This window comes from Pristiophorus japonicus, chromosome 14 (genome assembly GCF_044704955.1).
Source record: "Pristiophorus japonicus isolate sPriJap1 chromosome 14, sPriJap1.hap1, whole genome shotgun sequence".
In the NCBI taxonomy this organism is placed as follows: Eukaryota; Metazoa; Chordata; class Chondrichthyes; family Pristiophoridae; genus Pristiophorus; species Pristiophorus japonicus.
The window spans coordinates 69,928,904-69,943,021 of NC_091990.1; the positions used below are offsets into that span (position 1 = coordinate 69,928,904).

General features: G+C 45.7%; 1 protein-coding gene across 3 annotated transcripts in view; it reads left to right on the top strand.

Moving 5' to 3' along the window:
- rims3 (regulating synaptic membrane exocytosis 3) overlaps nucleotides 1-14,118 on the top strand; it is a 713,695-nt gene that overhangs the window by 211,530 nt on the left and 488,047 nt on the right. The window contains exon 1 of one of the 3 annotated variants that reach the window (XM_070898524.1): nucleotides 6,620-6,672. The exons of the other annotated variants lie outside the window; for them this stretch is intronic. The gene's annotated coding sequence lies outside the window, so the exon portion shown is untranslated. Of the gene's footprint in view, nucleotides 1-6,619; nucleotides 6,673-14,118 lie in introns of those variants that run through there. 3 annotated transcript variants of the gene reach the window in all.

Genomic DNA, 14,118 nt, shown 5'->3' on the forward strand with positions numbered 1-14,118 from the left:
AGTACTTCATGGACCATAAAGTGTTTTGGGACATCCTGTGGTCTTTCCTTCTGTTTATGTGACACTAACCTGAGGGAAAGTAACTTGTAACTTGCTCCTCCAGTCCTTTCTAATGGAGGAGGGGAATTTAAACCGCAACTCAGCATCTCCCCAACAGCAGGGATCAAATTAAGAACTTGGCTTTGAGGACATTGAGAGCACAAAGCTGTCCCCGACTCTGCCACGAGTCAGCTCTTCCCAAAACCATCCATAAACTGCTGATAAAGTCTGCATTTCTTTCAAGGCAAGGATTTATTTCCTAAAGTACAGATGCTGTCACCTCCCGCTCTTTGTTGGGATTCTCGGATCCGTCACAGTGATGGCAATGTACAGGTAGCCCATCCTAAGGCCTCACTAATGCTCAAGTGAATCGAATCACAAGGTGATACACTGAAGCTATAACACAGAAACAAGCCATCCGGTCCATCCAGTCCATGTTGGAGTTTACCCTCCATGCGAGCAAATAGCTCTAATCACATTGACCCACCCTGTTCTCATGTCCCGTCAATGCCTTTCCTTCATCCACCATCCAATTTAATGGTTCAAAATGCCCATGTTTTGCCCCATCACCCTCCCATCCCGCTCTCCTCATGGTGCGGTGTGATTCCACAGGCCTGAGGACCCTCTGTACCTCACCTAGATGACCGCTTCAAGTGTCAGCCCAGACAGTGAGTGTCAGCAGGCTATTTCACTATGGAGGGTATCACAGTTGGGTGTGATATGGCGATCAGCAAAATGCAAGATTTTCCTGGAACGGGAACCCAGGCTGTTCCCTTCCCTATCGCCCCAGCATCGGTGGCTGTGCCTTCTGCTGCCAAGGCCCCAAACTCTGGAACTCCCTCCCAAAACCTCTCTGCCTCTCTTTTCTCCTTCAAGACACTCCTTAAAACCTACCTCTTTGACCGAGCTTTTGGTCACCTGTCCTAATATCTCCGTGGCTCAGTGTCAAATTTTGTTTGATAATCGCTCTTGTGAAGCGCCTTGAGACATTTTACTATATTATATAAATACATGCATAAATACAGGCGCTATATCAAGATAAGTTGTTATTGTTGTTATCTCATGTGGCACTTTAAATTTAAATGACACAATTACAGGCGGAGATGGGTAAAGAGCATAGGCTGGGGACCAAGGCTGGGCCTTTCCAGGTTTGCACGGCTCAGTGCCACACTCAGTGGTTAAATCAGGGCCAAGCCACCGGGGCCCTACTCCACTGTTTAAACTTCATCCAAATGTCATGGGGCGGAATCGACTTGGAATCACAGAACAATTAATATAATTGCGACAATATAAATCCGATTCAGCAAAACGAACTGTCTTTGTTTTGTCATAAACATATACAAGGTGATGACTGCCAAAAAGGTATTAAACACCTTCACAGTTAATCACTTAGCGTCAGCTTCAAACACTCCCAGGGCAGGTATAGCACATGTTAGATACAGAGTAAAGCTACCGTTACACTGTCCCATCAAACACTCCCAGAGCAGGTAAAGCATGTGGTTAGATACAGAGTAAAGCTACCTCTACACTGTCCCATCAAACACTTGCAGGGCAGGTACAGGGGGTTAGATACAGAATAAAGCTCCCTCTACACTGTCCCATCACACACTCCCAGGGCAGGTACAGCATGGGGTTAGATACAGAGTAAAGCTCCCTCTACACTGTCCCATCAAACACTCCCAGGGCAGGTACAGCACAGGGTTAGATGCAGAGTAAAGCTCCCTCTACACTGTCCCATCAAATACTCTCAGGGCACGGGGTAGATACACACAATTAACAGAGTTTGAGAACTATTGTAATCAGTTTCCTCGATGGGACAGCAGAGAGAAGAGATGATTTAACAGCCTCGTTGGATGGTGTTAGCAAGGCCGGTAATTTGCTGAGATCTGCTGCAATTGTGCTGCTGTAACTGAGTGCAGTGGTAGCCTGGCTTGGAGTGGCTATCAGGGTTCACACTCTGCTTCCCGCTAACTTACGACGGCACCGGGAAATCCCAGCTCCCTTTGGTTTGGCCTCTGAAGCTGAACACAGGTTTGAGCGCACTGTAACTGGTTGCTGGATGGATCTCGCTTGAATACGTCTGTGGCAGCTCCTTAAATAGACGAGCATTCACAATACAAATCATCCATTATACAGGAATACAGGGCACTAAATCTGCTCTCACTGCGAGAGGACACATGCAGCTGTGGGCCAAACGGAAAGGGCACCGGGAACCTGCGGAGGGCCAGCTGACAGATTGATGGATTGGCTAGAGCAATATGTCTGGATAGTTTATATATAAAATAACTGGTATTCTGCTAGATATGGGAGTGCTTGATGAAGTATCATGTTAAAATCAAGTACAAAAATACACCAACACCAGTACCAGAACTGGAGCGGGACCGAGCTCCTGTGACAATGATTAGTGTAGCCACTGCATTTAATTATCCTCCCATCCCGCGGACAATGACAGCTCAATCCCCCACCAGGGCACAGTGTCTGTCCAACACACACACACAGCTCCAATAACAGCCAACACTCAGCCAGAGGGCCAGCAGCGACACACTCTGCTCTCCAACACAAGGTAGTCCAGGTTCAACAACAATAAGTTGCATTTATATAGCACCGTTAACATAGTACAATGTCTCAAGGCACTTCACAGGAGTAGTATAAGACAAAAAATTTGACACAGAGCCATACAAGGAGAAATTAGTGCAGGTGACCAAAAGCTGGTCGAAGAAGTAAGTTTTAAGGAGCGTCTTAAAGGATCAAAAGAAGTAGAGAGGTGGAGAGGGAGGCAGTTCCAGAGCTTGGGGCCCAGGCACCAGAAGGCATGGCCACCGATGGTGGAGCGATTATAATCAGGGATGCAGGAGGGCAGAATTAGAGGAGCGCAGACATCTCGGGGGGTTGTGGGGCTGGAGGAGATGACAGAGATAGAGAGGGATGAGGGCCTTGGAAGGATTTGAAAACAAGGACAGGAATTTTAAAATCGAGGCGTTGCTTAACCTGGAGCCAATGTAGGTCAAGGGTGATGGGTGACCGGGACTTGGTGCGAGTTAGGACACGGCAGCCGAGTTTTGGATCACCTCAGGTAGAATGTGGGAGGCCAGCCAGTAGTGCGTTGGATTAGTCAGGTCTAGAGGTAACAAACACATGGATGAGGGTTTCGACAGCAGAAGAGCTGAGGCGGGGCGGAGAGGGGCGACGTTACAGAGGTGGGAATAGGCGGTATTAGTTATGCCATGGATATGTGGCTGGAAACTCATTTCAGGGTCAAATATGACACCAAGGCTGCGAGCAGTCTGGTTCAACCTCAGTCAGAGGTTGGGGAGAGGGATGGAGTCGGTGTCTAGGGAACGCAGTTTGTGGCAGGGACCAAAAACAATGGCTTCAGTCTTCCCAATATTTAATTGGAGAAAATTTCTGCTCATCCAGTGCTGGATGTCGGACAAGCAATCTGACAATTGAGAGACCGAGGAGGGGTCGAGAGAAGTGGGGGTGAGGGAGAGCTGGGTGTCGTCAGTGTACATGTGGAAACTGACGCTGTGTTTTCGGATGATGTCGCCGAGGGGCAGCATGTAGATGAGAAATAGGAGGGGCCAAGGACAGATCTTTGGGGGACACCAGAGGTAACAATGCCGGGGTGGGAAGAGAAGCCATTGCAGGAGATTCTCTGGCTACGATTCGATAGATAAGAATGGAACCAGGCGAGTGCAGTCCCACCCAGCTGGACGATGGTGGAGAGGCGTTGGAGAACCATGGAGTGGTCAACCATGTCAAAGGCTGCAGACAGGTCCAGAAGGACGAGGAGGGATAGGTTACCTTTGTCACAGTCATAAAGGATGTAATTTGTGATTTTGATGAGAGCCGTTTCGGTACTGTGGCAGGGGCGGGAACCGGATTGGAGGGATTCAAACATGGAATTGTGGGAAAGATGGATTTGGGAGGTGACAACACGTTCAAGGATTTTGGAGAGGAAAGGGAGAAACATAGAAACATAGAAAAATAGGTGCAGGAGTAGGCCATTCGGTCCTTCGAGCCTGCACCACCATTCAATAAGATCATGGCTGATCATTCCCTCAGTATCCCTTTCCTGCTTTCTCTCCACACCCCTTGATCCCTTTAGCTGTAAGGGCCACATCTAACTCCCTCTTGAATATATTGAATGAACTGGCATCAACAACTCTCTGCGGCAGGGAATTCCACAGGTTAACAATTCTCTGAGTGAAGAAGATTCTCCTCATCTCAGTCCAAAATGGCCGACCCCTTAGCCTAAGACTATGTCCCCTGGTTCTGGACTTCCCCAACATCGGGAACATTCTTCCCGCATCTAACCTGTCCAGTCCCGTCAGAATCTTATACGTTTCTATGAGATCCCCTCTCATCCTTCTAAACGACAGTGAAAAAAGGCCCAGTTGATCCAGTCTCTCCTCATATGACAGTCCAGCCATCCCTGGAATCAGTCTGGTGAACCTTCACTGCACTCCCTCAATAGCAAGAACATCCTTCCTCAGATTAGGAGATCAAAACTGAACACAATATTCCAGGTGAGGCCTCACGAAGGACCTGTACAACTGCAGTAAGACCTCCCTGCTCCTATACTCAAATCCCCTCGCTATGAAGGCCAATATACCATTTGTCTTCTTCACCGCCCTCTGTACCTGCATGCCCACTTTCAATAACTGATGAACCATGACACCCAGGTCTCATTGCATCTCCCCTTTTCCTAATCTTCCGCCATCCAGATAATATTCTGCCTTCGTGTTTTTGCCCCCAAAATTGATAACCTCACATTTATCCACATTATACTGCATCTGACATGCGTTTGCCCACTCACCTAACCTGTCCACGTCACCCTGCAGCCTTTTAGCGTCCTCCTCACAGCTCACACCACCACCCAGTTTAGTGTCATCCGCAAACTTGGAGATATTACACTCAATTCCTTCATCTAAATCATTAATGTATATTGTAAAGAGCTAGGGTCCCAGCACTGAGCCCTGCGGCACTCCACTAGTCACTACCTGCCATTCTGAAAAGGACCTATTTATCCCGACTCTCTGCTTCCTGTCTGCCAACCAGTTCTCTATCCACGTCAGTACATTACCCCCAATACCATGCACTTTGATTTTGCCCACCAATCTCTTGTGCGGGACCTTGTCAAAAGCCTTTTGAAAGTTCAAATACACCACATCCACTGGTTCTCCCTTGTCCACTCTGCTCGTTACATTCTCAAAAAATTCCAGAAGATTCGTCAAGCATGATTTCCCTTTCATAATTCCATGCTGACTTGGTCTGGTTCTGTCACTGCTTTCCAAATGCGCTGCTATTTCATCCTTAATGATTGATTCTAACATTTTCCCCACTACTGATGTCAGGCTTAATTACCCATTTTCTCTCTCCCTCCTTTTTTAAAAAGGGGTGTTACATTAGCTACCCTCCGGTCCATAGGAACTGATCCAAAGTCGACAGACTGTTGGAAAATGATTTCCAATGCACCCACTATTTCTAGTGTCACTTCCGTAAGTACTCTGGGATGCATACTATCAGGCCCCGGGAATTTATCGGCCTTCAATCCTATCAATTTCCCTAACACAATTTCCCGCCTAATAAGGATATCCTTCAGTTCCTCCTTCTCACTAGACCCTCGGTCCCCTAGTACAATCGGAAGGTTATTTGTGTCTTCCTTCGTGAAGACAGAACCAAAGTATTTGTTCAATTGGTCTGCCATTTCTTTGTTCCCCATTATAAATTCACCTGAATCCGACTGCAAGGGACCTACGTTTATCTTCACTAATCTTTTTCTCTTCACATATTTATAGAAGCTTTTGCAGTCAGTTTTTATGTTCCCTGCAAGCTTCCTCTCGTACTCTATTTCCCCCCTCTTAATTAAACCCTTAGTCTTCCTCTGTTGAATCCTAAATTTCTCCAGTCCTCAGGTTTGTTGCTTTTTCTCGCTAAATTTTATGCCTCTTCCTTGGCTTTAACACTATCCTTAATTTCCCTTGTTAGCCATGTTTGAGCCACCTTCCCCATTTTACTTTGCCCCAGACAGGGATGTACAATTGCTGAAGTTCATCCATGTGATCTTTAAATGTTTGTCATTGCTTATCCACCATCAACTATTTAAGTATCCTTTGCCAGTCTATTCTAGCCAATTCACGCCTCATACCGTCGAAGTTACCTTTCCTTATGTTCAGGACCCTAGTTTCCGAATTAACTGTGTCACTCTCCATCTTATTAAAGAATTCTACCATATTATGGTCACTCTTCCCCAAGGGGCCTCGCACAACAAGATTGCTAATTAGTCCTTTCTCATTACACATCACCCATTGGTCTAGAAAACCATCCCTAATACACTGCAGGAAATTCTCCTCCACAGCATTGCTACCGTTTGGTTAGCCCAATCAATATGTAGATTAAAGTTGCCCATGATTACTGCTGTACCTTTATTGCACGCTTCCCTTATTTCTTGATTGATGCTGTCCCCAACCTCACTACTACTGTTTGGTGATCTGTACAGAACTCCCACTAGCGTTTTCTGCCCTTTGGAATTCCGCAGCTCCATCCATACCGATTCCACATCATCCAGGTTGCAGATGGGGCGGAAGTTTGCAAGGACGGAGAGCTCGAGTGTTGTTTTTTTGAGAAACGGTAAGTAATCAGCGGCAGCAATGGGCAGTCGGTCTCGCTGATTAGATTACAATGAAGATAATTAGGCAATCAATCTACACATAGAGTAGTGTTGCCTTCTGTCTCACTGGCACATGGAGTGATTCACAAACAGGCCTTTGTATTGTGTTACCTACTGACACCATATCCTTCAATCCCACCTTTGCATTATACAATTTATTAATCATACCACACTCTCCATTAGATTCCAGCCCGTAACTCACTCCCAGGTATCCATCATTCTATTTTTAAACCCCCCGAACCCCTCGATTAGATTCCAGCCCGTAACTCACTCCCCGGGGTATCTGTTATTCTATATATAAACCCCCCGAACCCCTCGATTAGATTCCAGCCTGTAACTCACTCCCAGCTATCTGTTATTCTATATATAAACCCCCCGAACCCCTCGATTAGATTCCAGCCTGTAACTCACTCCCAGGTATCTGTTATTCTATATATAAACCCCCCCGAGCCACTCGATTAGATTCCAGCCTCGAACTCACTCCCCGAGGTATCTGTTATTCTATAAATAAACCCCCGAACCCCTCGATTAGATTCCAGTCTATAACTTGCTGGATGGGTGCTAAAAGCCCATGGGATCCAGGGCAAAGTGGCAAGTCGGATCTGAAATTGTCTCAGAGGCAGGAAGCAAAGGGTAATGGTTGATGGGTGTTTTTGTGACTGGAAGGATGCTTCCAGTGGGGTTCTGCGGGGCTCAGTGCTGGGTGCCTTGCCTCTTGTGGTATATATCAATGACTTGAACTTGAATGTTGGGGGCATGATTAAGTAGTTTGCAGATGATACTAAAATAGGCTGTGTGGTTAATAATGAAGAAGAAAGCTGTAAACTGTAAGAAGATATCAATGAGCTGGTCAGGTGGGCAGAACAGTGGCAAATGGAATTCAATCCAGATAAATGTGAGGTAATGCATTTGGGGAGGGCTAACAAGGCAAGGGAATACACATTAAATGGTAGGACACTGAAAAAAGTAGAGGAACAGAGGGACCTTGGAGTGCAGGTCCACAGATCCCTGAAGGTAGCAGGCTAGGTAGATAAGGTGGTTAAGAAGGCAAACGGAATACTTGCCTTTATTAGCTGAGGCATGGAACACAAGAGAAAGGAGGTAATGCTTGAACTGTACAAAACGCTGGAGTACTGCGTGCAGTTCTGGTCACTATATTACAGGAAATATGTGATTGCACTGGAATGGGTACAGAGCAGATTCACAAGAATGCTGCCTGGATTGGAGAATTTTGGCTATGAGATTGGAGATGCTGGGTCTGTTTTCTTTGGAACAGAGGAGGCTGAGAGAATACCTTATTGAGGTATAAACTTCTGAGGGGCCTGGATAGAGTGGATGGAAAGGATCTATTTCACTTGGCAGAGGGGTCAACAACCAGAGGGCATAGATTTAAAGTAATTGGTGAGAGCTTTAGAGGAGATATGAGGGGAAATTTCTTCATGCAGAGGGTGGTGGGGGTCTGGAACTCACTGCCTGAAAGGGTGGTAGAGGCAGAAAACCTCACCACATTAAAAAAATTATTGGATATGCACTTGAAGTGCCGTAACCTACAGGGCTACGGACCAAGAGCTGGAAAGTGAGATTAGGATGGTTAGCTCTTGCCCGGTCGGCAGTGCTGTAAATATCTATGATTCTATGATCTGTTATTCTATATTTAAATCCCCAAACCGCACGATTACATTCCAGCCCGAAACGCACTCCCAGGAATCTGTCATTCTGTATATAAACCACACCACCCGAACTCCTTGATGAGATTCCAGCCTGTAACTCACTCCCGGGTATCTGTCATTCTATACAAAAAAAACCCGAACCCCTCGATAAGATTCCAGCCTGAAACTCACTTCCGGGTATCTGTTATTCTATATATAAACCCCCTGAACACCTCGATGTGATTCCAGCCTGTAACTCACTCCCGGGTATCTGTTATCCTTTTTGTACATCCCCCGAACCCCTCGATTAGATTTCAGCCTGTAACTCACTCCCAAGTGTCCGTTATTCTATATATGAACCCCCCGAACCCCTCGATTAGATTCCAGCCTGTAACTCATTCCCAGGTATCTGTTATTCTATATATGAACCCCCCGAACCCTTCGATTAGATTCCAGCCTGTCACTCACTCCCAGGTATCTGTTCTTCTATATATAAACCACCCGAGCCCCTCGATGAGATTCCAGCCTGTAACTCACTCCCAGGTATCAGTTATTCTATATATTAACCCCCCGAATCCCTCGATTAGATTCCAGCCTGTAACTTACTCCTGGGTATCTGTCATTCTATATATAAACCCGCCGAATCCCTCGATTAGATTCCTGCCTGTAATTCACTCCCGTGCATCTGTTATTCTATATATAAACCCCCTGAACCCCTCGATTAGATTGCAGCCTGTAACTCACTCCCAGGTATCTGTTATTCTATATATAAACCCCCCGAATCCCTCGATTAGATTCCAGCCTGTAACTTACTCCTGGGTATCTGTCATTCTATATATAAACCCCCGAACCCCTCAATTAGATTCCAGACTTTAACTCACTCCCGGTATCCGGTATTCAATACACAAACCGCCCGAACCCCTCGATTAGATTCCAGCCTATAACTCACTCCCAAGTATCCGTTATTCGATATATAAACCTCCGAACTCCTCGATGCGATTACAGCCTGTAACTCACTCCCGGGTATCCGTTATTCTTTATATAAACTCCCGAACACCTCGATTAGATTCCAGCCTGTAACTCACTCCCGGGTATCTGTTATTCTATATATAAACCCCCGAACCCCTCGATTAGATTACAGCCTGTAACTCACTCCCGTGTATCTGTTATTCTATATATAAACCCCCGAACCCCGCGATTAGATTCCAGCCTGTAACTCACACCCAGGTAACTGTTATTCTATATATAAACCCCCGAACCCCTCAATTAGATTCTAGCCTGTAACTCACTACCGGGTATCTGTTATTCTATATAAAAACCACCCGAACCCCTCGATTAGATTCCAGCCTTTAACTCACTCCCGGGTATCCGTTATTCTATATATAAACCCCCGATCCCCTCGATTAGATTCCAGCCTATAACTCACACCCAGGTATCTGTTATTCTACATATAAACCCCCTGATTCCCTCGATGAGATTCCAGCCTGTAACTCACTCCTGGGTATCCGTTATTCTATATATAAACCCCCCCAAACCTCTCGATTAGATTCCAGCCTGTCACTCACTCCCCGGAGTATATGTTATTCTATATATGACCCCCCCGAACCTCTCGATTAGATTCCAGCTTGTAACTCACTCCCGGGTATCTGTTATTCTCTATATAAACTCCCCGAATCCTTCGATTAGATTCCAGTTTGGAACTCACTCCCAGGTATCTGTTAATCTATATATAAACCCCTGAACCCCTCGATTAGATTCCAGTCTGTAGCTCACTCCAGGGTATCTGTTATTCTATACATAAACCCCCGAACCCCTCGATTAGATTCCAGCCTGTAACGCGCTCCACTGCTGGTTTGGGAACTCTGAGTCCCACGTTATTCTCTCCTGCAGTATGGTTGAAGATGATTTTCAGTGTCAAGGTGCCATTGAGTAGCAGCTTGGTTCCTTGTGTAAAATCGTGCACATGGTTTCCAAACACAAAAGAAGTAGAATATTGTGCACTAGTGAGCGAGATCTATGGTGCATTTTTTCACAAGTGTTTATCTTTTGGACGCAGAGTTTGGGAGTTCTCCTTCTCGGGACTTACAGGGGAGGATAAAGAAAAAAAGGGATGCTTGTGTCATATTCCAACGGCTAAATACTGTTGAATCTTTGGAGGAATGTAGAAAGTTAAGAGGTAAAATTAAAAAGGATATTAGGAATGCTAAGAGAGAGCATGAAATATTCTTGTCTGGTAAAATTAAGGAAAACTCTAAGATGTTCTATAAATATATTAAGAGCAAGGGGATAACTAAAGAGAGGGTAGGGCCTCTTAGAGACCATAGGTAATCTTTGTGTGGAGGCGGAAGATGTTGGGAGGGTTCTTAACGAATACTTTGCATCTGTTTTCACAAAGGAAAGGGGCAATGCAGATACTGCTATCGAGGAGAAGTGTGATATTCTAGATGAAATAAATATAGTGAGAGAGGAAGTATTAAGGGCTTTAGCAGCTACGAGGTAGCTAAGTCCCCAGGCTCGGTTGAAATGTATCCTCGGCTGTTGAGCGAAGCAAGAGAGGAAATAGCAGAGGCCTTGACCATCATTTTCCAATCCTCTTTGGATCTGGGCATGGTGCCGGAGGATTGGAGGACTGCTAATGTAGTACCCTTGTTTAAGAAGGGAGAAGGAGATAGGCTGAATAATTACAGGCCTGTCAGCCTAACCTCAGTGGTGGGAAAATTATTGGAAAAAATCCTGAAAGGCAGGATAAATCTACATTTGGAAAGGGAAGGATTAATTAGGGACAGCCAGCATAGATTTTTTAAGGGAAGATTGTGTTTGACTAACCTGTTTGAATTTTTTGAGAAGGTAACAAGGAGGGTCGATGAGGGTAGTGTATACGATGTAGTATAAATGGACTTTAGCAAGGCTTTTGATAAGGTCCCACATGGTGGACTGGTCACGAAGGTTAATGCCTATGGGATCCAGGGCAAAATGGCTAGTTGGATCCAAAATTGGCTTAGAGGCAGCAAGCAAAGGTTAATGATTGATGGGTGTTTTTGTGACTGGAAGGATGTTTCCAGTGGGGATCCACAGGGCTCAGTACTGGGTCCTTTGCTTTTTGTGGTATACATCAATGATCTCGATTTGAATATAGAGAGTATGATTAAGAAGTTTGCAAATGACACTAAAATTGGCTGTGTGGTTGATAATGAAGAGGAAAGTCATGGACTGCAGGAGGATATCAATCTACTGGTCAGGTGGGCAGAACAGTGACAAATGGAATTTAATTCAGAGAAGTGTGAGGTGATGCACTTTGGGAGGGCTAATAAGGAAAGGGTATACACATTAAGTGGTAGGCCACTTTATAGTGTAGATGAACAATGGGACCTTGGAGTGCTTGTCCACAGATCCCTGAAAGTTGCAGGCCAGGTGTATAAGGTGGTTAAGAAGGCATACGGAATGCTTGCCTTTATTGGCTGAGGCATGGAATATAAGAGCAGGGAGGTTATGCTTAAATTGTATAATAGTCTGGTTAGGCCATAGCTGGAGTACTGTGTGCAGTTCTGGTCGCTGTATTATAGGAAGAATATGATTGCACTAGAGAGGGTGCAGAGGAGATTTAGTAGGCTGCTGCCTGGAATGGAGAATCTTAGCTATGAGGACATAGAAACATAGAAAATAGGTGCAGGAGTAGGCCATTCGGCCCTTCTAGCCTGCACCGCCATTCAATGAGTTCATGGCTGAACATTCAACTTCAGTACCCCATTCCTGCTTTCTCACCATACCCCTTGATCCCCCAAGTAGTAAGGACCTCATCTAACTCCTTTTTGAATATATTTAGTGAATTGGCCTCAACAACTTTCTGTGGTAGAGAATTCCACAGGTTCACTACTCTCTGGGTGAAGAAGTTCCTCCGCATCTCGGTCCTAAATGGCTTACCCCTTATCCTTAGACTGTGACCTCTGGTTCTGGACTTCCCCAACATTGGGAACATTCTTCCTGCATCTAACCTGTCTAACCCCGTCAGAATTTTAAATGTTTCTATGAGGTCCCCTCTCATTCTTCTGAACTCCAGTGAATACAAGCCCAGTTGATCCAATCTTTCTTGATAGGTCAGTCCCGCCATCCCGGGAATCAGTCTGGTGAACTCCCTCAATAGCAAGAATGTCCTTCCTCAGGTTAGGAGACCAAAACTGTACACAATATTCCAGGTGTGGCCTCACCAATGCCCTGTACAACTGTAGCAACACCTCCCTGCCCCTGTACTCAAATCCCCTTGCTATGAAGGCCAACATGCCATTTGCTTTCTTAACCGCCTGCTGCACCTGCATGCCAACCTTCAATGACTGATGTACCACGACACCCAGGTCTCTTTGCACCTCCCCTTTCCTTATCTGTCACCATTCAGATAATAGTCTGTCTCTCTGTTTTTACCACCAAAGTGGATAACCTCACATTTATCCACATTATAATTCATCTGCCATGCATTTGCCCACTCACCTAACCTATCCAAGTCGCTCTGCAGCCTCACAGCTTCCTCCTCGCAGCTCACACTGCCACAGATTGGATAGGCTGGGTTTGTTCTCATTGGAACAGAGGAGGTTGCGAGGAGACCTCATCGAGGTGTACAAAATATTGAAGGGCCTGGATATAGTGCAGATGAGGAGGCATAGTTTTAAGGTGGTTAGTGGAAGGTTTAGAGGGGATTTGAGGGGGGCTTCTTTACACAGAGGGTTGTGGGGATCTGGAACGCGCTGCCTGGAAGAGTGGTGGATGCAGAAACCCTCACCATTTTTAAGAGATGGTTGGATGAGCACTTAAAGTGCAGTAACCTGCAGGGTTACGGACCTAGAGCTGGTAATTGGGATTAGACTGGATAACCATTTGTTGGACGGTGCAGATATAATGGTAAGTACTGCAGGGAATCGAATATGGCCAGGGTGTGATCTCCTGGACTAGTGTCGATCGCCTGGATTGGTCGGAGAGGAATTGTCCCAGATTTTCTTTTTCCCCAATTGGCCTGGGTTTTTATCTGGTTTTTGTCTCTCCCAGGAGATCACATGGCTCCGGTTGGGATGGAGTGTAGAATGTTTCAGTATAAGGGGTGTCGCAGTTGTGTGAGGCGGACTGGTTGGGCTGGGTGCTCTTGACCTTTCCGTCATTGTTCATAGGTTTATATGTAACCTTCAGGGCTGCTGACCGAGGGCCGGAATGGCCTCCTTCTGCGCTGTAAATTTCTATGTTTCTTTCTATGTTTTCTTGTTGCATAATAATGCCTGATTTCCTTGGACGTGTTTGTACCTCTGGCAGTATCTGAAGCTGTGATCCAATGATTCATTTAACAGTTATTTTTAGCTCGAGACAGAAATATTGTTACAATTTCTAGGAAAAGTGCAGGAGTTTAACCGTTGCTCCACAGATTCACTATTGAAGCCGTGTCATTGCATCTGTTGGGTGTCAGCTGAGACTGCGAACGTATAATAGAGAAGTGTTAGCCAGGACCCTACTGTGCGTTAGGGATGTCGAGAGCAGGAAATGTCCATTTTGTTCTTGATGCCTGAAGCCAGAGTCTCGGAACAATCTACCATCTACCTCTCACATTCTCCACCAAATCTTTTCCCAGGTACTTAGCCAATTCTTTCTTGAATTGACTGAAACAATCAGGCCTCATTGCCCCGACAGCCTCTTCTAAGTTTCTAGCCATGCCCTCTCGTTGTCGAATCTGCATCTACCTGAAACATATTGCTATGTGTCCTGTCTATACTCCTTGCACCT